This window comes from Mus pahari, chromosome 3 (genome assembly GCF_900095145.1).
Source record: "Mus pahari chromosome 3, PAHARI_EIJ_v1.1, whole genome shotgun sequence".
NCBI classification, from domain to species: domain Eukaryota; kingdom Metazoa; phylum Chordata; class Mammalia; order Rodentia; family Muridae; genus Mus; species Mus pahari.
The window spans coordinates 94341184-94366190 of record NC_034592.1 but is presented as its reverse complement, the minus strand read 5'-3'; positions in this window follow the sequence as shown (position 1 = coordinate 94366190).

Sequence of the window (25007 nt, the reverse complement as noted above, 5' to 3'; positions counted from 1 at the left end):
CAGAGGCAAGAAAGACAGCAAGAACAAGATGACTATGAAGCCTGCTAAGTGACAATGTCCTAGAATCTGTACCCATGAAATCTTAACAATGTGTTTGCTTAAACAAGATTGACATAATAACAACACCTGTTGATATGTCAAGTTGGATGGAAGAAATTTCACAAGGCTCTCCCCATAGAGGAAGAGTCTCTACCAATTAATGGCCACTGAAATAGAGAGAATTAGTCTTCTCCAGGGAAGATCTCCTTACAGGCAATCTAGTTTTCGAAGGTCAGACCTGCCTGAACATATTAGAAATACTAAATAGACTCAGTATATTGTATGTATATATGTAGACACACATAACATACATAAATGTGTCTAACTAATAATTTAAAAGTAGTTTTAAATTTGAGAGGAATTAGGGGATCACAGGAGGATTTGGAAAGAGGAAAGGTGTGTGGAGCTCATGTAAATACAGTAGTCTTATAAAAAAATTCCCAAGTTAATTTTATATAGCTTTATATAAAAAGCAAAAATGAGTCAAGGATTGTATGGCTTTTAACTGTTCTCACTGGGGATATGATTTTACAAGCACAAGCAGTCCTTAAACCCCCGGTACCTTCATACTATCCCTGGCATTACTGGCCTCCGATTTTTTGTACAGGAAATTAAAATTAATAATCTGTGTTTAGTTTTCTCATGTAACAATAAAATCTCAGGGATTCTCTCCCTACATGTGACATCAATGTAAGACCAAGGGAATAAGTGATGGAGTAGAAGCACTGAATAGGGGCTGAGATGACATGGGATAAGATTCGATCTTACCCCATGATCTGTGAACTTGGTAACCTCACACTAACTATATCCATGGCATATCTTTTGAAAATTTGTGAAATAATTTTATATTTTTAGTTTTGCTTTAAAATTCCCTTCCAAAATGCCAACAGTATAGGAAGAAACCACTGGAAAGACATTTCTGTAGAATGTATAACTACTGAATTAGTTACTTATCTTGTTGCTGTGACTAAAGCAACTTGAAGAAGGAAAGATTATTTTGATTTATAATCTATTAGGACAGAGCAGTGTGTTGCCAAGAGCAGGAGACATCTGCACCCACTGCACCCACAGTTAAGTGGCAGAGAGTGATGACAATGTGGTCAGATTACTTTCTATGTTTTATTCAATTGTGGAACCTAATTCATAGGAGGGCATCACCCATGTTACAACTCAATTAATCTAGTCTAGATGATCCCTCAGAGATTTGCTTCTGAATCCCATCACGTTGCCAATCAAAATTAACCACTGTACCTGTCATCAAGTCAAATACAAAAAAGAAAAAACAACCCACTGTAACCAAGAACAGTGTTATGGAGGTGAGCAGGGAGAGAATGTTACTTTAGAGCAACTAAAATGACACATTTCATGTCACCTAATAAGTGGAACCTCAAAAGCTCAGATTTCTTCATTAAGTTTTTTTCTTGCTTTTCAGTTTCTTCCATTTCATTCTGGAAGAATGACTTTCGGAGTTTCTTTTCTGACTCCACCATTATTCTGAGAAAAACAAGAAAATTTCCAGGACTCTGTAGTGACTGTATTAACAGAACATATGTAATCTATGTATGTTTGGCATAGTCTAAAGGTAATGTCATTAAATTTAGAGCACAGTTGAGTTTGCTTTCAGAATACCTTCATCTCTACCTCTCTTAATTACTTCAAGTTGACAAGAATTCTCCTAACAATAGGTGAATGACAAATGACTAGTCTCAAAGCCATGATTAAGTAAAATACCAAATTACATCACATAAAATGTAATTCAGGAAAACTAGACTAAAACTTTTAATTATAGCAAAAAATTTAGGAAACAACATTTTTGTAGATTCTGTAAGTCTCATTGATCAAGTCTTGATTTTGTTTGAAACTGTAATGCAGTCCATGAAAGCCAGCATTACAGAGATGTTTACATAGTTAATACTAGACTACAAAGTACAAAAATGAATTTATAACCCTTAACAAATGATAGAAATAAATATCTTAATAAGTTCAAATGTTAGGGAAAGCTTTGCTCCAAGCAAAGAGTCTGTAGAAAAACAAAAGCAACTATGACAATGAGAGATGAGAATCAGACAAATGTGATTGAGTGAAATGTTTCCCTCAGTCTAGTTGATTCATGTGTATTCTGAGTACTTGTTAAATTCCATGATAAGGTCATTGACGTAATAAGCAATCACTGTGGCTAGTTTCTTGGCCTAGTTTTTAATTCATAGCCATGATTCATATTAAAACACTTCCATGATGTGAAAGTTTGAGAACAGGCTCAACAGAGACAGTGATTAGTGGGAAGAAATGAGGAATGGATTAGAATCCAGCATCCCTTATTTCCTGATGATCTCATTCACTTCACTTGAGTTTATAGTCATTGTACAAACTCTATTCAATAAAATTTTTTGAACTCTGACATGAGATTCATGGTTTAGTCTATCAAAGTATATATAGTAGATGTTTGAAGACTAAATGTATATTTGTGTAGAATTAGAAATTAGAAATAGACACACTAGTGAGGCAAGTAAGTTGCAGTATCTTACGTGTATCAACATATATTAATACAATAAAATAAAACTTATAAGTTGGTTCTTTGAGAGAAGTAGCCACATTTTAAGTATTCTGTTGTCACATTTATCTAGTGCTTACCATTTGAAAGAAATATAGAGTATGCCTTTGTAAGCTTACCTAATTCTGACAACATTACTCTAGAGAAAAAGCAGAGCAGGGAAAAGTTTTCTAGTCAATTAGAGTGTCATATCAGTTGAACTGGCAGTGAAAGATAACATAAATTAAGCAGCTAAAATAACCTAAATTTATTATATCACATGTCTAGAGGTTAGATGTCTGCGATCAGTGTATCCAAAAGCCACAGTACTTATCAAGGCACCTAAGTCCCTTCAGGGTCCCGCCCAGCCTCTGGTAGTTGCTTAGCTTATAATATCATAACTCTAGTCAATCTTCACATGACATCCTCTGTGTGGATACCTTTGTGTCAGAATTTCCCCGTCTCAAAAGACCACTAATTTGATTCGGGTATGATGCCACCTCATTCTAGTATGGCCTAGGTTAACAGTATACCAGCTGCAATCTTGTTTCCATAGAAGGTCACTTTGAGCATTAGGAATTCAACATATGTATTTAAAGAGTTACAGTACAATTTTGTATTGGTTTCCTTTCTATTGCTTTGGTAAAATACAATAAGTGGGACAACTTATAGAAGAGTGTGAGTTTTCTGTTCCATAGAGATAAAGTCTATGATGGATGACAGAGGAGAGGCATAGCTGCTGGAGCAGAAAACTGAGAGCTTATCTTCAACTGCAAGTAGAAAACAGAGGGAGAGAAGCTGAAGTGATATGAGTCCTTAAGCACTCAAAATTTATTCCTGTGACAAATTTCCTCCAACAAGGCCACACTTCCTAAGCCTCCCAAACAGCTATCATTTAGAAAGCAGCTACTCAAATAACTGAGACTACAACCCACTACAAATTCTTAACATATACTACCCATGATATATTAGAAAATTTAAAAAGTACAAACAAGGCAGAAAAGCTAGTATGATCACATAGATAGTCAAGTGTTACCACAAACCTTAGAAGAAAGTAATGTGCAATTTACTCTCTTTCTTTCTCTGGAAACTAAATAAAAATATTAATTAATTATTTGATCCCCTAAGCAATCTAGCATGTTAACTTTGGTGACAAAAGAAATACAGAAACAAAGTGTGAAGCAAAGACTGAAGGAAAAGCCATCCAGAGACTGCCCTACCTGGGGATCCATCCCATATACAATCGCCAAACTCAGACACTATTGTGGATGCCAAGAAGTGCATGCTGAATGGAGCCTGATATGGCTGTCTCCTGAGAGGCTCTGCCAGAGCCTGACAAATACAGAGGCAGATGTTGAAGCCAACCATTGGACTGAGCAAGGGATCCCAATGGAGAAGTTAGGGAAAGGACTGAAGGAGCTGAAAGGGTTTGCAATCCTATAGGAAGAACAACAATAGCAACCAACCAGACCCTCCAGAGCTCCCAGGGACTAAAGCACCAATCAAGGAGTACACATGGAGTGACCCATGGCTCAAACCACATATGTAGCAGAGAATGACCTTGTTAGACATCAATGGGAGAAGAGACCTTTGGTCCTGTGAAGGCTCAATGTCCCAGTGTAGGGAAATTCTAGGACAGGGAGGCAAGAGTGAGTGGGTAGGTGGGGGAACACCCTCATAGAAACAGGGGGAGGGCAGATGGGTCAGAGGGTTTCAGGAGAGGGGACTGGGAAAGGGGATAACATTTGAAATGTAAATTAAAAAATCCAATAAAAATATTCTTAAAATTTTAAGAGATACTTTTAGCAGTGGGCTAATATATCTGATAAAATAGTAACCATTCCACAGTTTACAAAATATTAGAGTAGACACATTATTTCTCTCTGACATTCAGTTTGCTTTTATTTGTTTAATGCTTTTGTTTTTAAAGGGATATGTGTAAATTGGTCTGTTTCTTGCATAGAAGAATACTTATCAAAGAAAGATTCCAACCAAAAAGTCAATGTCAGATATGTAATTTAAAATTGACAAAGCTTATTCCATGTGTTTGGCTTGACTCCTTTATAATTGGTTTTTATTTTGTGCTGCCTAAAGTCCTATGTCCCTATCCAAGCTTCTGCCGAAAGCTAAAGGAAAAAATGGTATTAGAACTTGAGTTCCCAGACTCCAGCTGATATTCTTTCCACTGTGGGCTTCAATAAGTTAAAATGGCAATTTATCCCTTTGCTAAAATAGATTGCAAAGAATATAGAGTTAAATTGAAGGTCCCTTTGGACTCTCTCTCTCTCTCTCTCTCTCTCTCTCTCTCTCTCTCTCTCTCTCTCTCTTTCTCGACATGTACTGATGTCCAGGTCTTCAAATGTAATGAAATCTACAGATAAATGCATCAACCTTTTAACCAAATGGGAATTCTGCTGGGTATCAACTACACAGTCAATAATTACCTCATATAATGTAGACTAAAATTTTTTATGAAGGTAACTAAATAAGAATAAAAAGTTTGCAAATACCTAGAGAAAGAGTAACATTAGTGTAAAAGTTAAAGTATGTGGGCGCCAATGAAGTAAATAGTAGGGTTAGTAACCCGGTGCCTATGAACTGCCCTGTGTCTCATATACTAATTTTTTCTATAAACTTTGAAAGAAAATAGTATATTTATCTTGAGCAGTAATGAATTTTAGTAGATATAGTTCTTTGAGATCGTTTTTCTAATAATAATATATGCTTATATAATTATATGCCCTTCTGAGTTGAGGAAAGACTCCTCTAAGGTCAGATGAATCAGTCTGGAGTCCATTAGGAAACATTACAGAAACAGGGAGTTTCCTAAATGAAAATTTGAAAAGATTTCCAATGCCAACCCTGCCAGGTTTCCTCCACTACAGTGTAGAGGACAATAATGCAAATGTCCCTTTTCACAGCCATGGAACCTGATAGACCAAGGAAACCAAATAGAACATGAGTTTCATGCTGTGTGCTCTCTTGCCCAGTTCTTTTTCTTTGGTTGTACCAAGTAGCAGAAATACTGGGTCATATGATAGTTGGTCTTAATGCTCTCACTTTTTACATTGAACTACAACATAAAAATTTTCCCTTTAGCCATAAATTACTCTCACCCCAATAAGCATAAAGTGGAACATCAGTCTCAAAATATTAGCCTTATAAATTGAGCATTTTAACATGCCTTTATTGAAATGTAATTTATATATAATCATATATTTTAGTAGACATGTGAATGAATTATAATGAACTGACATATTCACATCACCATCATGCATTTATAGAATAATAAGTTATTGTCATAAAAGTTTTCTTTTCTATCTTTTCAGGTAATTTCCCCTTACCTTCACACTGATGCAAAAACTGACCTGGTTTCAATGCTGTAGATTAATTTTAGAGTATGGTAGAAGCTTGTTTTTGTAGCGACATAAGGCATTTATTGTATTATTTAGTTCAAACACTATTATCTGAATTTTAGTTCAAGTCCTTTGTCGAATATTTGTATTACAAATATTTCTTACCTGAACTCAACACTTGTTACTTTAACACTGTTGTTTATAGAGTTAAAATGTTGGTTTTGATGAAGTCTAGATTCTATATTTTTGTTTTCGTACCAGTAAATTTTGTATGCTATTTGAAAGAGTATATATGTTTCCTCCTCCCTTATGAAGATTCTGTTGTCTTTGTACCAAAGAAAGTGATAAAACAAGAACTTATCTATTGCCTGTCTCCCATGTTCTATTGATTTATGTACCCTTCTGAACGTCAATGCCAATTATCTGCAGCTTTACAAAAGGTATTGAAGGAATAGTATATCCATTCTCAAAATATTTATTCACTTTTCATATCTATTTTTCAAGTTTTGTTTTTGTTTTTTTGATATTCTTTACATTTTCATATTAACTTTCTATCAGCATTAAATATAGACCAAAATTTAAGACATTTGAGAAGTTAATTGTTTAATGCATGACTAATTGTGGGATAATTAATTAATATATTGGGGAAAGGTTAGAATTTTTAACTACCTAAATTTATTTTCAATTTATATGTGTTGTTTTTTATCTGTGCACAGTGTGTATGAATTACCCACAGGGACCAATAGCAGGGTTTAGATTCCCCTAGAACAACTGGAGTTACAGATGATGATGGTAAGCTGCCTTGTAGATGTTGGAAATTGAATGCTTGTCTTCTGAAACAGTATGCTTTTTACTACTGAGCCATCTCTCTGGCCCCAATGTTGGAGTTTTAGCTTCCTTATTTATTATTTACAAGATCAAGATCAATAATGAGTTAGACACATGTTGTCCAGGTTATATAAGACATTAGTACTAAATTTTAACATGTCTTCCACATAACAATTGCCAGTCACTATTGCTATTAGTAACCACATAGTTTCATGTATCAATTCATGTCAACTTGACCCTGACCTCATAAAAGAATTGGTACTTAGAGCTATCAAAAACTTATTTAGAACATTTTGGTAGATACTTAGGTTGTGAATAAAGAAATAAATATTCAGAAAATGAAGTCTCTTGCTCAACATCACAGTGAGAATTTGAGGCAGATATTGAGTAAAATAAGAGTGCAACTTCCAATATTCTTTCTATGATAAGAAGAATTTCCAGAAGGAATTAGAGAGTTAGATCTTTGGACATGGATTTATTATAAATAGAATGAGACCAGGGATCAACAAAGGAAGATAGTCTAGCCCCCTTGTTCTTTTCTGTCTCTAGCTTGGATTCACCTGTTTTCTCTCATCGTCTTCATTGGCTCCACTGTAATTTTTTTCTGCTAATTAATTTATTTATTCACTTTACATCCTGATTACTGTCCTCCTTTTCTCCTCTCTCCCCAGGCCAACTTTTACAAATCCCTCCCCCCATTATCCTCCCTTCTCAGAAAAGGAGAATCCCTCCCTCCTTGGGACATCAAGTCACAGCAGGACTAAGTGCATCCTTTGCCACTGAGACCCAATCCAGTTAGGGAAAGGGGATCGAACTGCAAACAAGAGTCACTGACAGATTGATAGGGGACCCACCTGAAGACCAAGCTGCACATCTGCTATAAATATGTAGGAGAACTAGGTCCAGCCCCTGCATGCTCTTTAGTTGGTGGTTCAGTCTCTGGGAGATTCCTCCACCCAGATTAGGTCTTTTTGGTATCCTTGCCCCTCAATTCTATCCCCTACTCTTCCACAAGACTTCGCTAACTCCACCTGATGTTTTGCTGTGGGTCTCTACATCTCTTTCTACCCCCTGATAGATGATGCCTCTAAGAAGGCAGTTATGCTAGGCTCCTTTTTGAAAGCATAGCAACGTATCATTAATAGTGTCAGGGGTTGGCTCTCTCACATAGGATGGGTCTCAAATTGGGCCAGTCATTAGTTGCTCGGTCCCTCAATTTCTGCTCAGTTTTTGTCCCTGCGCATCTTGTAGGCAGGACAAATTTTTGTCTCCCTCCACTGGAAGTCTTGCCAGGCTATGTAGCTTTCCCAGCATTGACCAAAAGTCTAAAACCCTAGTGATGACTTGGCTTCTTCACAATTACATTAGCCAAAATAAATTGGCATTCAGTCACTTCCTCTGAAGCATACATCAGTGTGTTTGCCCTCAGGTTACCTATTTACATCTGATGTGAAGCTGAGATAAACCAGGGATGGGGTGTACACTTTAGTGCAAACATCCTAGCCTTGGCTAGATTCCCTTCATTTAACAGTTTATACTTCTTAGGATGACCTCATGCTACAAGCTGCTGGGTAATTAATAAACTCCTCTCTCTGGCTTTTCTGGTTTCCTGTCCATTTCAGGTGCTATTTCTTAGTTAAGTTTAGTCCTTGAAAGAAAACCCAAATAAATGAGCTGCAAAGAACTATGCGTTGCAAATGCTCACACCTAGCAGGTCTCCCACTTACTAGAAACAACTGAATTAATAGCTGAGTGAAATGTAAACATTTACTTTATGGTTCTCAGCTTGGCTTCAATGGAATATTAATTTTTATAGACATACTAATAAACTTGTGCTACTTTAGAGTGAAAAAGGAGGGATGTAATGGAAACACTCACATTTTCCTGATTATATTTTACTTCTCTCCAAACCATAAACACTCTGACTAGAGGGCCTGGAATGAATTGGTAAAATTGTGGACTATATTTTCATATAAAGGATTTCAATAGAATGGGTTCTGTTTCTTCAAAAACAGTTACTGGTACTATTTGTCATGCTCAAATGTCTTTTCCCAGATCTGACACATGAAACAGTTTAATGTGATTCAGCAGTAACTCTGATTTCATTCCAGATGTTGGGAATCCTGAGAACAGAGAACAATGACTGCAGGAAAAGTGCTTTCCTTGCCCTTGCCCGCCCCCTTCCCCCCCATACCCCCAAATCACCACAGGAAGGGGCCTCTGAGAAACAGCAAAGATCCCTGACTTGATAAAAATGGTTGCTGCCTGGGACTAGGAAGATCCAAATGAAGGAAATAGATACACAATTTAGGCAAACTAATACCTGCTAACACCAGAGTGTGCACCGAGTCATTAGCATCATGGAAACTGAATAATCAGAGTGTCAGTGACTTGAGAAAATGTGAGTTTCAGTTTAGGTCAGTATCCAGGACTCAGAGAAAAAGACTTAGGACTTGAGTCAAACAAATTCTAATTATAGGTAAACCTAGGATTTGAGAACAAAGAACATCCTCCCAATAATGTAGTTTGAGTGCGTGTATTATGCTATATATACGTATATAAATAAATATATACATACATATTTATAATTTATATATTATTTTATATAACTATATGTAATATATAATATAACACACATTATATATTATGTACAATAATATATAATATGATATTAAAATAATAATATATAGATTATATACATATATATTTATATTATAATTTATAATATATAATTTTTACATATTTGTACTTATGTGGGTTAGACTTAATTCATAATATAAGATATTCATATCACAGATTTGTTTAATAGTTATACAAATTGTTTAATTTCCTTTGAGCAAACTGTTCTAAAGACATCCTTACATCCAAGCTCCACTACCACAGAAACAGTCATAGACTATCTCTCATAAATCATGGGAAGGTAGAATTTTTTAAAGCTACTTATAAAAAGTAAAGTTGAACAAATCATATACACATTAAAGCGATCACCATACATAGCTAACATTTTGGAAAATCTGTTAAAATGAATCCTTTATTATTTTATAGATATTGCATATGCTTATTAAACATAAATTAGCATACAAATACATTATTCAAAAGTAGTATCTTTTAACATCTTTTCTCAGAAGGAAAATTAAAGCATAAACACAAAAGAAAGTTAACTTATGTGCATATTTTAAATAACAGTGTAATTGACCTCCTCCTTAGTTGGGGTGTCATGAGGGCAAAAGAGAATGGCTGAAATGAGAAATGGTGTGATGTGCTCAGCATAGAATGCTGTCTATTTCTGGTATTCTAAAGACACAGCCAGTGCTCTAGATAAAAGCACAGAGTTGCAGAGTAGTGTTGTAGATGGAGTTCCAGTGAACACCTTAACTGTATGAGGACACACATAAAACAATGTGGCACTTAGAAGTTGCATTAGGATATGACAAGAGCAGAGGTTCACTTGTATGTGTGCCTCCTCTCTACCATTTATTAAGTTCACTTGTATGTGTACCTCCTCAGAAAAATTGGTCTGTCTCAATCTACTATTTTAAGGATTAAAAGCAATACATATATAAAACAGTAAATTCTCAGTAAGTGACAAGTATGAAGACACAATATGATCTTGGATGGCAATTATAATATCATCTTAATAAAAGGGTCTCCTTGGTCTTTGCCTAAAAGTATGAACTATTCAAGGATTATGCTTTTGGTACTAAGAAAAGGGTGTGTTTAGGGTGGTGGGAAATTTAGCAACAAGGTTGTAGAGAAAGGTGCTCAGATCATTAGAAAGACAGTGTGTCATACTAACATGTTGAAGATTCTGTGAATTCATTGTAACTATAATATGGAGTATGCAGCTTAAACTCAGTGGGTCACAAAACAAAACAGTAAGACATGACTCTAGGAGAGGAACATGTAGAAAGGAAGACGTACTGAGGGGGAGAGAAGAAGCAGTATAGGATGCTCTCCTCAGGAGTTATAAGTTGTCTCACAACGATCAAGGGTCAGACAAGGAATGTCTTTACTTGTGTTTTTTGTCATCGGGGTTCTGAGGTTCCTCCCAAATCATATAAGCTACTACCACTGCTGTTGGTCACCTGTCAGAACTTGAAATTAAGATACCATTAAGTCTAGCCCAAAGACTTAAGGAATTCAGCTGATTTTGAACCACCTTCCTGAGGACTAGTTCCTGAGGTGTCAGATTAAAACCAATACATATATAAAACAGTTGGTTCTCAGTAAGTGACAAGTATGAAGACATAATATGGTCTTGGATGACAATTATAATATTCTCTCTCTCTCTCTCTCTCTCTCTCTCTCTCTCTCTCTCTCTCTCTCTCTCTCTCTCTCTCTCTCTCTCTCTTTAGTTTTTCCCAAGACAGGGGTTCTCTGTGTAGCCCTGGATGTCCTGGAACTCACTCTGTAGACCAGGCTGGCCTTGAACTCAGAAATCCACCTGCCTCTGCCTACCAAGTGCTAGGATTAAAGGCGTGCGCCACCACTGCCTGACATAATATCTTCTTAATAAAAGGGTCTCCTTATCCCTTGTCTAGAACTATGAACTATTCAAGGATTATTCTTCTAGTACTAAAGTGTACTTAGGGTTGTGGGAAATTGATGCAAGTTGCCAGCGGCAAAAAGTTATCAACAGTCCTAACCAAGTATGAGTACTGCAAACTATAATGATGACCAGCTCAGCAGGATATCCCAAATACTGTGGAATACATACTGGCAAGAATATCTTGAGAGTAACCAGTAGCTGTCTTATTGTACTTATGGTCAATCAGATAAATGGAAACCTATGCTTAAATCTATCCAATAAGGCTGGAAAGGTCATAGATCTTCAAAAGGAACCTACTATTCCTATTTTACTAAATTAATATAGTACCCCCTACCTTGTAAATGCTTTGCCATAGTTATAGGTAGCTACAGTCTTTATCCTTAATCAAAGAAGTGTCCTTTTTGCAACAGATATAATCTATCACAGAGAACCACAAATGGTCAATGCACAGAGAATATTAATCCTGGAGTGGCCACCTGCACACAGGGATTTTAACATAAGCCCTACACACAAGACTAAAGGAACACCATGGAAATGTAGAAATGTGTTAAGATGCATTGCACTAGGAGGACTGCTTCTGACATGATGGTGACTTGACTCTCAATAATATGTCTGACTGTCCAAGATCACAAAAGTATATATGCTAACATAAATAAGAGAAATTTTCACAAACTTCTACTGGCAGTTTGTGGCTACTTGAGGTAAGGAAAGAGTTTTCTTCAAGAAAGGGCCCCAGGTCTAAATGGTTAGAATTAAACATATGTGTATATGAACAACAGTAAAAAGACTGTGTGTGTGTGTGTGTGTGTGTGTGTGTGTCTGTGTGTCTGTGTGTCTGTGTCTGTGTCTGTGTGTGTCTGTGCGTGTAGAACAATAATAATTTAAAAAGAAGACATGAATTTAAAAGGGGTGTGGTAGTTTATGAGACACAGGAAGAGTCTGGAGAGGGGAGAAATAGAAACTATATAAATACAGTGTAGCTGTGTATAAAAAAATCTCAAAAATTGCTTCAATAAACTTTTCTTAAAAAGAAAAAATATAGGGAAAGAGTAATTAAAATGCAATGTATACATGTATGAAATTGTTAAAAGATAAACTTAAAATTTTAGGCAAGAAATTCTGCTTTACTTTGGAGATGTCTGTAGCATTGAGGCAAGTCTTGGGATGCAGAGAATGCAGAGATTTGTGAGACAGGGAAAAACAGCCTAGCCTCCAGACCACAGAATAAATTAATCTGCTTAAGTCAAGGGCCTGCTGAGCAGAACAGATTTCCCCACATTTCACTGAAATAAAGTTGTACTTAGGAACTGAGGCAAAGGAAAAAGCCTTCTTCCAAGGCCTGCCTTGGGTCTACCAGGGAGCTGCAGGTGCCGAAAGCTATAAAATCCAACAGCCAGCAAAATTAAAGCTTAGCGACACTGAGCTGGTGACTATGCACTCATGGTAGAAGTGTTTGCACAGACTTTGCCAGCGTCCCTCTGTCTGTATTTCAGGCCAGGTGTCTGGGGACTTGTCAGCATCAGCCTTTCATTATTGCCAAAGTAGTCAGGGATGACTGGAGGAGAAGCAGAAGTTTGAGTGGCAGCTTAGTAGGTAAGACCTGTTCCAAGCCCAGCTCTAGTTATATAGTGCTTTTGCAGGCTCTGCCCACTTCCTGAAAGCTTTCACACACAGCTATATATAAACAGTTGAGTTTCTTATTTGATGAATATAAGCCTTCACTACAAATCCAGTACCCTCTCAGTTTATTTGTAAGATTTAGAAAGAAGACAAACAAGTGTTCTGTGTGTGGTATAATTTATGTGTCCACAGACCTGAATCTGACCATGTTAAATCTTCCTAAAGTTCTGTTGTTAAAACATATATACCATTTTGTTCGCATAACTTCTTAAAGTATCTCGAACATAATTTATTTTTGAAAACATTAGGCATTAACCAGAAAATATTCATCATATTCAATGGAGCTGATGTTTTACATTCATTATGAGCTCATATACTGTGAAACTGCTATTCAAAATTCAACTATAGCTGTAGATGTCTGTGTCGGTTTTAATTACAAGCAGAATAATTCGCATGCACATGTAAGCTATAAATATTCAAGAAGCTGTATACAGAATGGTTTTACTTCTTTATCAGATCTTGAGTTTACACATCTATTGCCTTGGACACATTATCACTTGCATATTTTCTATATGTCCATTTGTGCATTTTTTCCTCAAGACATATCTACTGGACTGGACATATCTACTGGTGGTGGTAACATTTGCCCATCTTTATATTTCCTAGTGCTACAATATTGGACTTGAGAAAAGGAAGGTAGTTCTCTAGTACAGAGGTGTGATAAACTATCATTTCCCTCACCTAGTCTTTCCCCTTACCACCAAGCATACTCAAAGCATCTCCTAACTTTATGACCTTGAAGCTTTGCACTTGTTTTGTTTCTGTCCCTCTATCTAAGTACAATTTAAATATTTGTTCAGATCTAATTTTCATCATAAAATTTGCCTTCTAGTTGTTGTTTCTGAAATTTCTCACCCTCCTAATAGACTTTTAAGAAGAGTTTTAAGTTCACAGCAAAACTGAATGGAAATCATGGAGTTCCTAGATATTCCCTGCCCACTACACATATAATCTTCCCAGCTACCAATATTATGCATTACAACCCTGCATTATTTGTTAGAATCCACGAGGCTGAATTCAGGCACTATTATTTAATGTACCCACTTCAACTTAGGACTGTTCTTGGCGTTTTCCATCATGTGTTTTGAAATGTATGAAGACATTATCCATTGGTATCCACTGATATGGTGTCAGACAAATGGTTTTGCTGCCCACAAGCCTCTCTGCACTCTGTCTGCCATCTTATCTGCCCCTTAACCCCTGGCATATATTAATTTTTTACTACCTATTTAGAATTTGAGACTTTCTAAATGCCATAATTTTCCGATACATATGCTATCATGGTAAGGTTCCCTAAAAAGAATTGAATAAATAGGGCATAAAGCTACAGAGTAGCAAAGAATTTATTTAAATTCATTGACTTGTACATTTGCAAAGATTAGACAACCCCAGAGGACAAAAGTCAATACATTGGAAAACTCAGAAGAGCCAGGATAAGTTCAGGGGCAAAGGAAACATATAAACATGTCTCCAGAGGAAAAAGTTCTTCCTTAGTGGAGGAAGTGCTCCTTTTTCCTATTCATAACTTTAGCTTATTGTATAAGACCTACATCATAAAGGGCAAGCTATTTTATTCATACACCAAATTATATATCATTCTTATCCAAAATATACATAAAATACACACATATCAGTTTGAGTTTCTGGGAATCTGAAATCCCAGTCAAATAAATATAAATATGACTACTCAAAATAAAAGAATATAATACTTTGTCTCATATATATAGAAACTGGGCACATATACATACACACATACACACACACCCCTCATACATATGTATCACATACACAATTTATGATATGATATGGAAGTATAAAAGGAACTATTTGGGAAGGGAAAAGAGCTAGTAGAAGGAGCATGGGAAGATGCAACCAGGTAATTGGGGGAGGGGAGGCAAATATGGTTCCAGCACATGATTTATCATTATAAACCCAATACCTATGTACTGTCAATATACACAAATATTTTTAACCATCCCTAAGATTTAGCCCTTTCAGATTTGCTTTGTTTACTTATAAATATGAATTTGAAATTCTTCTCCATCTTTTCAAAGGTTTATTATAAACAATATTCTATTGCTTTTACATGTGACATTTAACCTTCATCTACTGAATATAGAATGTTTGCTTCCATGTTTTGGCCATGATGACTACAACTGCAAAAACCATCAGTAGTATCACTTTCATCTTTTATATAGGCTAATATTTCCAGTTAAGTTGGTTAAATACCAAAGTATGTGATTAGTACATTGTATGTTAAGAGTATGTTTGGATTTGAAAGATTTTCTATATTTTTTGAAATAATAATATAGTTACATTTTCCCTCCCTTTTCATCTCTTTAAATCCTCTCATATGCTCTTCTTCCTGATCTCCTTCAAATGCATGGCTTCTTTTTTCACAAATTGTTATTGGATACATATATGCATACACATACATGTATATACATATATATTCTCAAATATAACTCTCAGTCTGCATAATATTACTTGTATGCACATATTTAGGCTGATTGGCACTACACAACTAATTTCTGTGCTCATCCCTGGAGAAGATAGCATCTTCTGTTCCTGCATTCTTTAGTTACCTATACTTCCTTTTGTGGGGTTGAGACCTCATGGAGGTTTTCCTACTCAATTTGGCATGTCCATTGCTGTCATAATTTTTTTTGTCATTGCTCCTGTTTGGGAAATTGTTGAGCATAGTTTTTGATATTATTAGGATACACAATCTCACAGTAAACTCCCTAACCACAATCAATTGGTATTTGAAGTTGTGGAGCCCAATCCCAATGGATACACTCACAGAACACTCCTGTTCCTGAAGTTCAGGAAACATCGCAAAACAAAGGGAGACAAATTGTAAGAGCCAGAGGGTCAGAAGGTTTACTGTGATGCTGTTCTGTTGTTTTGAGACACCACATTTGTGATCACTTACTGCATAAATCCTGGAAATAATAGCACAATACTACTTGCTCATGTGCTCACGCACATGTGTACACACACACACACACACACACACANACACACACACACACACACACACACACACACACACACACACACACACACACACACACACACACACACACACACACACACACACACACACGGTATGTATAGATCAAACTGGAAATATGTGCCTAGCATTTTGATCTCAATAGAAGAAATGGGCTCAGTATATAGTGAAGAGTTTCAGAAATAGCCTCCGGCTAGAAAATCACCATATATGACATTCACAATCATTTAAAATCCTATAAAGTTAAATTCATAAAAAATTTCTTACTTTTTTTTAATGTTAGTCTTAATTCTGCTTCCTACGCTGGATCCTGTAATTGCAGAAAAATAAACAGCATTTATGTATCTTTTTATTGTAGAATGTTCTCACTATATTAGGCCCCCAATAATAATTTCAATAAGCAAATATAAAGTATAACATTCATTTGTGGATTAAAAAAAAAACAAAACAAAACAGAGAACAGTACATAGATACAGGCTTAGAACCCAAACTCTGATGCTTACTTTTTGAGAATCTTGGTCTTATCACTTAACACTTCTTAACCTTGGTCATATTGTCTATGAAGTGCATCTAGTATTATCTGTCAAGGTAAATATTGAAATAAGAAATGTGTGTGTCGTGACATAATAAGCATACGACAGTGCTTACCATTATAGTGTCACTATAATAGTGACATTATAGTGTGATAATAAAATCACTTTTAGTATTCTAAATACAAAATAAACCCAATAAGATTCAGATCACACAGTTTTAATGCAGGTATTCTGACTGGAAAGTCTAATCTCTTAAATAGTGTCAAGGAGAAACATACCACATGCTATGCATGAAAGGATATAGGCCAGCACACAAAAATGAACAACTCTACTGGGAGCTTTTGCCTACTCTGGAACACATAGTTCATGCCAAGATGCCGGTTTTTTGTCTGGCCTATCTAAAAATAATGAGATGTCCTGGGACAAACCGGAATCTGTGCTGTTTGATTTCCCTTTTGCAAAAAAGCATTTAGTACTATGGGCAATGGATTGAGGAAGGATTGTGCAAATGAATTATAGCTATGGAAAACATATGAATATGCTTCAATATACACTCTGAACCATATGTACAGAACTATGGTTCAGAATGAGCAGTAGTATTTATTCACAAATACAAATACAGCACCAGTTAGAGGTTAGAAGATCAAAACCAACATATTCAAAATTGCATTGTGTTTTTTATATAGTTATTCATTGAATCCTAATAATAACTGAAAAACATTCATTTGATGAAGACACCAAGGTTTGTAGATCTGTCCTAGTAAATTAAGTCATGTAGCACTTGATAGCACAGTAAAAGCCAACTGAAGTCTGCCTTGACTCAAAGCTTATCTAACATAAACAGCCTGTTTGATACGTTAGTTAAACTGGGCCATCATTGATGAAGCAAAGACCAGAAAGTTGCTTCACAAAGCCATGCACTCATTCCTGAGTTTCTGTCAACCCTGCTACTCCATTTAGCAGTCAAGGCTTCAGACATTAGGTCAGCAGCAAATCTGAGCTTTGTTTCTAGATGATGGTCACAGGAAGCCTTGATAGGCTTATTTTTTTTTAATTTTTTTTTTTATTTTGTGCCAATTTAAACAAACATTGGAGGTTCAGGAAATCATTCCACTCATCTATGAGGAAAGCTTGAGAACCCACAAAGCTAACTGAAAGTGCTTAAAGAGCAAGTTATGGAAATACAGAAACGGTTTCAGCTAGCCTAGAGGATATTTGTCTTCCATGATAGGCAGAACAGAATCCATTTGGCTACAGTGCATATAAAGTAAAACTAGGAATATTTACTAAAGAGGATCCTTATTGTGTGTAAGAATTATGCAACTGTTTTTAATTACTCATTTTAAGAGTATCCAAATTAAACTGTTTGAAAAGCACTACAAAATAAAAATGATAGTGTCTTCCCCAAAAATTAAAGGATAAAATAATTTTGATTTCTGTCAGGGAAAAATATATATAACATTTGAAAAGATATAATTTCCTCTTGTCCTCTCAGTGGTCAGGATTTCATAAAGTAATATCTAGAGTACAAAAAGTTTATCAAATACAAAGTTTATGACTCATGACTATCTTATAGAAAAGGAAGCAAAAAAACTAATTTTTGAGACAGCAAATACAAGAGATTTTATTTCTAGGACACTTGAGTTTCAAGACAGGACAGTTCTCCAACAGAAGTATTAGGACACAAGACAGATATCTTGTATCTACAGAGAAGGATGAAAGCTAGCAGAAACAATTCCACCTAAGACTAATTTGTGGGACCAGTGAGTTTCCTGGGGTTACTTAGAGGAGCACTGGCAATTCAAAGGCAGCTACCCCACTGAAAAGCCTGCTCCAGCATGGATTCTTATATACAAGAAAGTATCTGCATGACTCTCTCCTATTGTAATTCCTCCCTCCCATGGGCAAATTCTTTCCAGATAGATGTAGCATTTGCTCCATGTCTTACTGCTCACAGCAAAAGCCACAAAACTGCTACCTCCCATGGATTATGATCCTGTCTCATAGTTACTACCGTCCCCATCTGCAGTATATTATTTAGTCTATCAGTCGTTTAGGGAAAATTCCATAATCTTAGGGAAACATGCCAGTTAATATCACATAAAGAAAGACTGGCACTCTGGGATTCCCTCCAAGGATGTTCCACTCTCAGATGACTTGGTCTAGGGGCATACCTCATCACACAATGCAGAAAGCACACAGCTGTCACTACAATAAAGAGGTTCACCATCCCATATCACATGGGGGAAAGGTAGAGACTGAGTTTTCCCTATAGATACTGCACCCTCAGACAAACCAGCTTCGGTTTTGTGTCTTATGACTCACCACAAGAGCACATAATTTCATGACTCACTTTTTGTCCTCTCAGTCCCTAATTAGTTGCCAACTATGCCATGTGAATTTTTCTGGAATGATTCAAATGTAGGTGTGTCCCCCAGGGTTCTCACCTAGCATACATGACAACTCATAAATGCTATTACCTGGAGTTCCTGTACAACTTGCAGACAGCAATTTGCTTTTGCTTCCAACACTCCTAGGCAGAGGTAAAACCATGAACTTCCCTTTTTAACTCGTGTGTTGACCTCACATTTTACTAAACTTGGGTGACCAAGTTACCAAGTCTGAGTTGTCTATTTTCCATCATGACTATCACCTAATTCCAATTTAATATACTTAGAATCTCTTTCTTCCATGTTACTAAAAGGTTACTAATAAGAAAATTGGTAGGGATATTGCAGTCTGCAAGTCACAATGAGTATGTACTGAAGCACTACAGATTTAAAGCTCCCTTCGCTCTACTATCTGCACTACATAGTAAGTACATTATCTTGGACAAAGAGAGACAATGACTAGACTTATGTGGACACATATGTGCTCTGCTTTCCTCCGTCCCTTGATGGCTTTTGGAGAAAGAGTTCCTTGGGTGCATTTTTCTCACTCACTGAAAAGGATGCAGAAATAACCATTAATTACTGGAAAAGCTATTAAGAGGAAAGTATATTTTATTCTTCCAAAACCACAAGGTTTTTGGGACAAACTCATAAGCCTCTTTATTGCCACAACTCCACAAAACTAATGGAAAGCTCACAAATTAGACAGTGTCATTTCCTTACTATCAGAGTGGTCATTTAAATGAAAGAATGGAACATTCTAATACGTGTTTCATCTGTTTGACCATTTGAACCAAACTAGAATAACATTATTTGTCAACTACCCCATTCAAGTTAGTATGGCTATGCAACAAATCACCCTACAATGCAGTTGAAACAGTAAAGTAATGCATCATTTTATATATCAAGGACCAAAGAGAATCCATCCAATGTGGACCCTCTATCTTCAGGTCTGTCAAGAGATTGTATCATGGTGTTTATGCCTGAAATTGTATTTAAGACTTCACTATGCCCAATCTTTGAAAGCTGATCTTGCAAGGTTGAATATTCATAAGCATTTTTATATCTATGGGGCCTGTCTACATATTTTCTCCAGTATAGCAAGGAGTATAGCTGGATTGTTTTTCAGGTTGACATAATACTTTAAAAGTGTATGTTACAGAAAGGACAAAGTAAAATGGGCTGGGTAGTAAGCTCTGGTGAGCATTTGGTTCAGGCAGTTCAAATGGTTTATGTAGAGAGCAGGGAAAGGAATTCTAGAAAGTTCTATGATGAAAGAAAGAAATGAAAAGGGATCATTTAAATGTAGAGCAGGGAGGAAAAGCTGTACAGAGGATAAATAACATCAAGGATGCTTGAGAAAGCCATAGGGAAAAACATATTATTTGTATTAACTTAAAAATATACTCATATGTTTATGTTTATATCCATATGTATATGCACATATAAGTATATGCATGTTTGAATGAAACTTACATCATTTGAACTGATAATGCTTCCCATACAAACCATAGACTATCTACAAAAACCCATGTGCCACTCATAAGAAATTTCCCTTCAATTGTCAGTCAAGGAGATGGAATCGACTCCCAAAACAATATAATCTATTGCCATTTATTGCCCTTGGCTGCTTTCCAGAACTCAAAGGAGCAATTCCCGCTGAAGATATTACACACATATATGTATGTCTATATATGGTGGGGGGAGGTTGTTGGTGTGTGTGTGTGTGTGTGTGTGCATGTGTGTGTACAAAAAAACTAATGAAGAGATCACTTATTTGAAAGAAAGTAAATGGGATAATAGAGAGTTGGAGGAGAGGCAGTGATAAAAATAGACATAAATACAGCACTCATATAAAATTCTCAAAAGTACTTCATTGTAAAGACAAGAACAGCATATAGGATGGACATCTTTTCAAAACATTACCTATCAGTCTTCATCTCTGAAAAAAATCTCCTTATTCAAAAAAATAGATTCTTTTTTATTGGATATTTTCTTTATTTACATTTCAAATATTATCCCCTTTTCCGGAAACAGCCTATCACATCCTCCCTCCCCTGCTTCTACGAAAGTATTCCTCCACACACCCACCCACTCCTACCTCCCTATCCTCAATTCCACTGGGGCATCTATTGAGCTTTCATAGGACCAAGGACCTCTTCTCCCATTGATGCACAACAAGGCCATCCTCTGCTGCATATGCAGCTGGAGCCATGTGTACTCCTTTGTTGATGGCTTAGTCCCTGGGAGTTCTGGGGGTCTGGTTGGTGGGGATTGTTGTTCCTCCTATGGGGTTGCAAACCCCTACAACTCCTTCAGTCCTTTTTCTAACTCCTCTACTGGGGATTCATCCCATATACAGTTACCAAACCCAGATTCTTAATTTGTGATGGGAAGGTTAATTTTTTTCACTTAGGACTGGATAAATTAGTTAAAAGTTATGTTCTAGGATTGCTGTGCCTAATCTCATTAGTAACAATTCTAAGGTCAAGGCTCAGGGTGTTCTATAAATAAGAAGCACAGTTATATTAAAACTAGAAAGTAATAATTTGGTATGTCTACTGTGTCAGATACAGCCACATATTAATTAATTAAATTATGGATGCCACTAATTGGACAAGTATTTATTAAATGCCTGAAATATATTAGTTGTGAATTTAGTATAAAGACTACTTATAATACAGATTCTTTTTTAGTTCCTGGAAGTAAAACGCTAGGCAATTAATTGTAAGCTCAGAGTTCTCTCTGTCAACTGCTATAGGTGCTTCATACAATAATCTGGTGCTAAATTCCAAGCTCTATTTGGTAGCACTTGCCTCTAGAGTAGCTGACACAAAAGAACTGCAGCAAGTTAGAAATCAGCCTGGTAGATGTAAATGAGACTGTCTCAAAATAGACAAAGCAAAATACTAAGTTCTATGTGACTTTGAACAAGAGTTTGGTTATGAATAACTAAAGGTTGGTCAACATCTTTTCCTGAGTATATAGGGCAGAACTTAGGCAAGTACAAGGACAGCTGCAGAAAAGGTAAGAGAGAGCAAGAAGCAGAAAACTACACATGGTCTTCATTTGAAGAATAAAACATGTGAAATCACTACTCCTTCCAAAGCATTTTTTGGCTTTCAAAGCAACTTTTTGTTTTAATTTGCTTAATAGAAAAAATTTACCTAAAACACTCTAAGAAAAATAAATAAAACTATTTTATTAGAAAACAAGCCTAAAATACCATAATATTTTCCAACTAAAATGCATTGAGGAATGCTTAGCTTTCTATTCCTAGTATTTCATAGTTTTCAGTGAAGTCTGTGTTGAATTCATGCAAAAGGTCAGAGTAATGTGGTGATCATAAAATAGAGAATAGAATTTTTTCCATTTTTGTCTACATATCTAAGCTTCTTACGTGCTGAAACTACAGGTGTGAGCTGCCCTATTTCTAAAAGAATAAATAAGTTTCATACAAACCAGTTTGCCAGGGTACAAACATTTATAATAATGATATAAATTATTATTTATTGGACCTCTAATATGTCAGCTTCTAAATTTTGGCTCTACGCATTATAATATAGTCTGTTATACATGATAACCTTATTAGTGGGTATTATCTTTATTATTAAGAGGTAAAGAAACAGAAAAGAGGATAACCCTCTACCAAAAGTGCCATTAAGTAAAAGCAAACAGTGCTGTTTGGAACCTCAATTTATGTGACTCCCACCTGGACTATAGTTCAATAAGGAAAAGTAAATGGTTTTCACTGCCCCAGTGGGAAGATAGTGTTCATAAATAGAGCCAAATAATACAGTGACTGACATCAACCCTTAGTCCAGTCGCACTGGGTTTCTCATTTATCTCTTTCCTCCTACTTGGGCAAGTCTCTGAATTCTTTGCTCTGATTTCATTTTATTCAAAGAGAGAACTCTTCCAAAACAATTGTAAAGGGGGTATTCTAAAGTGAATGATCAGCAAACATTCTATTATTGCAACAGCAACTATTATTATTTTTACCATAGCAATATTGCTTATCATTATATATTCATAACTAACTTGTGCTGGAAGTAAAGTTTAGTCTAGTTCCAAAGTAGAAACTTCTTAGTAAAATTAGATTTGATGTTAATAATAAGATGGTCACATTGGCAAGGTAGTAAATAACTTCTATAACTAAGTACCAGTATTAGCTCCAGAAACAGCCTAAAGCATGGAAAACAATTGCTGGTGAATCTTCATTCCCTACTTGTTATCCCATCACATGTTGAGGTGATTATACTGGAGATATCTAGAAAGAGTGACTGCCTACTGGGTGTGCAGAACTAAAGAGGAAAAGTATCATTTTAAAGGAGTAAATCCCTTTATTGAAAGAAGAAAAAATTACAACCTAAAAGAAATTCCTCTTAAAATTAGAAATTCTAGATAATATATAAATAATATAATAATAATATCAGATAAGCAATAAATAATTAATTATTCAGTATTAAAGTTATACAAATTCCTCATGAGACTCTGTGTGTGTGTGTGTGTGATGAGAAAAGGAGCCGTTTTTTCAAGTCATTTCCTTTCATTTTTGACATTATAATTATATCCTTTCTTTCCCATCCTTCCTCCAAATCCTCCCTCACACTCTTCCTTGCTCTTTTAAATTCAAGGCATCTTTTTCTGTTAATCATTGTTTCATGCAAAAAATTGTATATGTGCATACATACATCTTCCTAAATGCATAAATACAACCTGCTCAGACTGTGTAATGTTACTTGGCTATGTGCTTACATACGTCTTCCTAAATGCATAAATACAACCTGCTCAGACTGTGTAATGTTACTTGGATATGTCTTTTTCGGGGATTCATTTTTTCTAGTTAATTAATTGCCAATTGAAAGGGCACAGTCACAAAAGAGAATATAAATCTATTTTTATTTGAGTTTCAGCTCTCTCATAATTTATTATTTCTTTGGGATAAACCTGTGAACTCAACTTTGGATGTATTAAAGTAGCAGCAGTTGGTTTTGCATATAAAATAGTCCAACATATGTTCTTTCTTTGAGGCCATGACTGTGAAAAGTGAGCTTTCTTTTTCATTTTATTGACCATTAACGCACTAGGAATTCGACATGACTCGTCACTGAATGCATTCATATCCTTTACTCACTGAGAAAAATTAAATTAAAAAGAAATTTGTTCTATGGGGAGGGGTTCTGTAACCTAAAACTTTTCTCTTCTTTCTTTCTCTGTTTAAAAGTAGAGTGCATTATTTTATTGTAGTGTTATCTAACATGTAAATTGTATTGCCTTACCTACAATGAAGAATGTTTTTTAAAACAATATAAAATAGAATAAAATATATTTGCACAAAGGAAAAATTCTCTAATGAACAGAACCTGTTCACAGTGATTTATAAAGAACTTAGAGATAGACAGTTGAAGTGTCTCAACATGAAGCAAAGATTAAATGTGTTAGGGAATGGGAAATACCTATGACTCTAATTCCATCACCATGTGCTATGTACATGAACCATCCTATAAATATGGGTAACTGTGCATCCATTAAGACATTTAAGTCTACAGTTGAAAACATTTAAAGTATATTTAAAATTTTGCAAAATCAAGAATTTCTGGTATCAATATGAGACCTTTTGTGACATCTACTATATCACTATGGTTCATTAAAATTTTGAGAAAAAGGTTTTCCTTTTTCTCAAAAATATTATTATTATGAATATTCTAATTCCAATGATCTTTTTACTGGCACTGAAGATCAATGAGAATAGGTAAGTGGCTGAAAGTTAGATAATTATGTGTGGCAATAAAGTCAGGTTCTGTTCCCAGGCCTTTAAACTATGCACTCTCATGCTGACTCACCACTACTGAAAGTCAGTCTGAAGAATGAGAGAGTAAGGCCGCAGAGGGGGATGTACCAATTTTATTGAGACAAGGCTGTTCAAAACTCTATGTGAAGTGGTGACTGTTCAGATTATTGAGCTGATGAAAGAGTTAAATAATCAAAAAGAACATAAAATGTGTGTTCTGTATGAAAAAAAGAAAGAAAGGAAGGAGGGAAGAAAGGAAGGAAGGAAGGAAGGAAGGAAGGAAGGAAGGAAG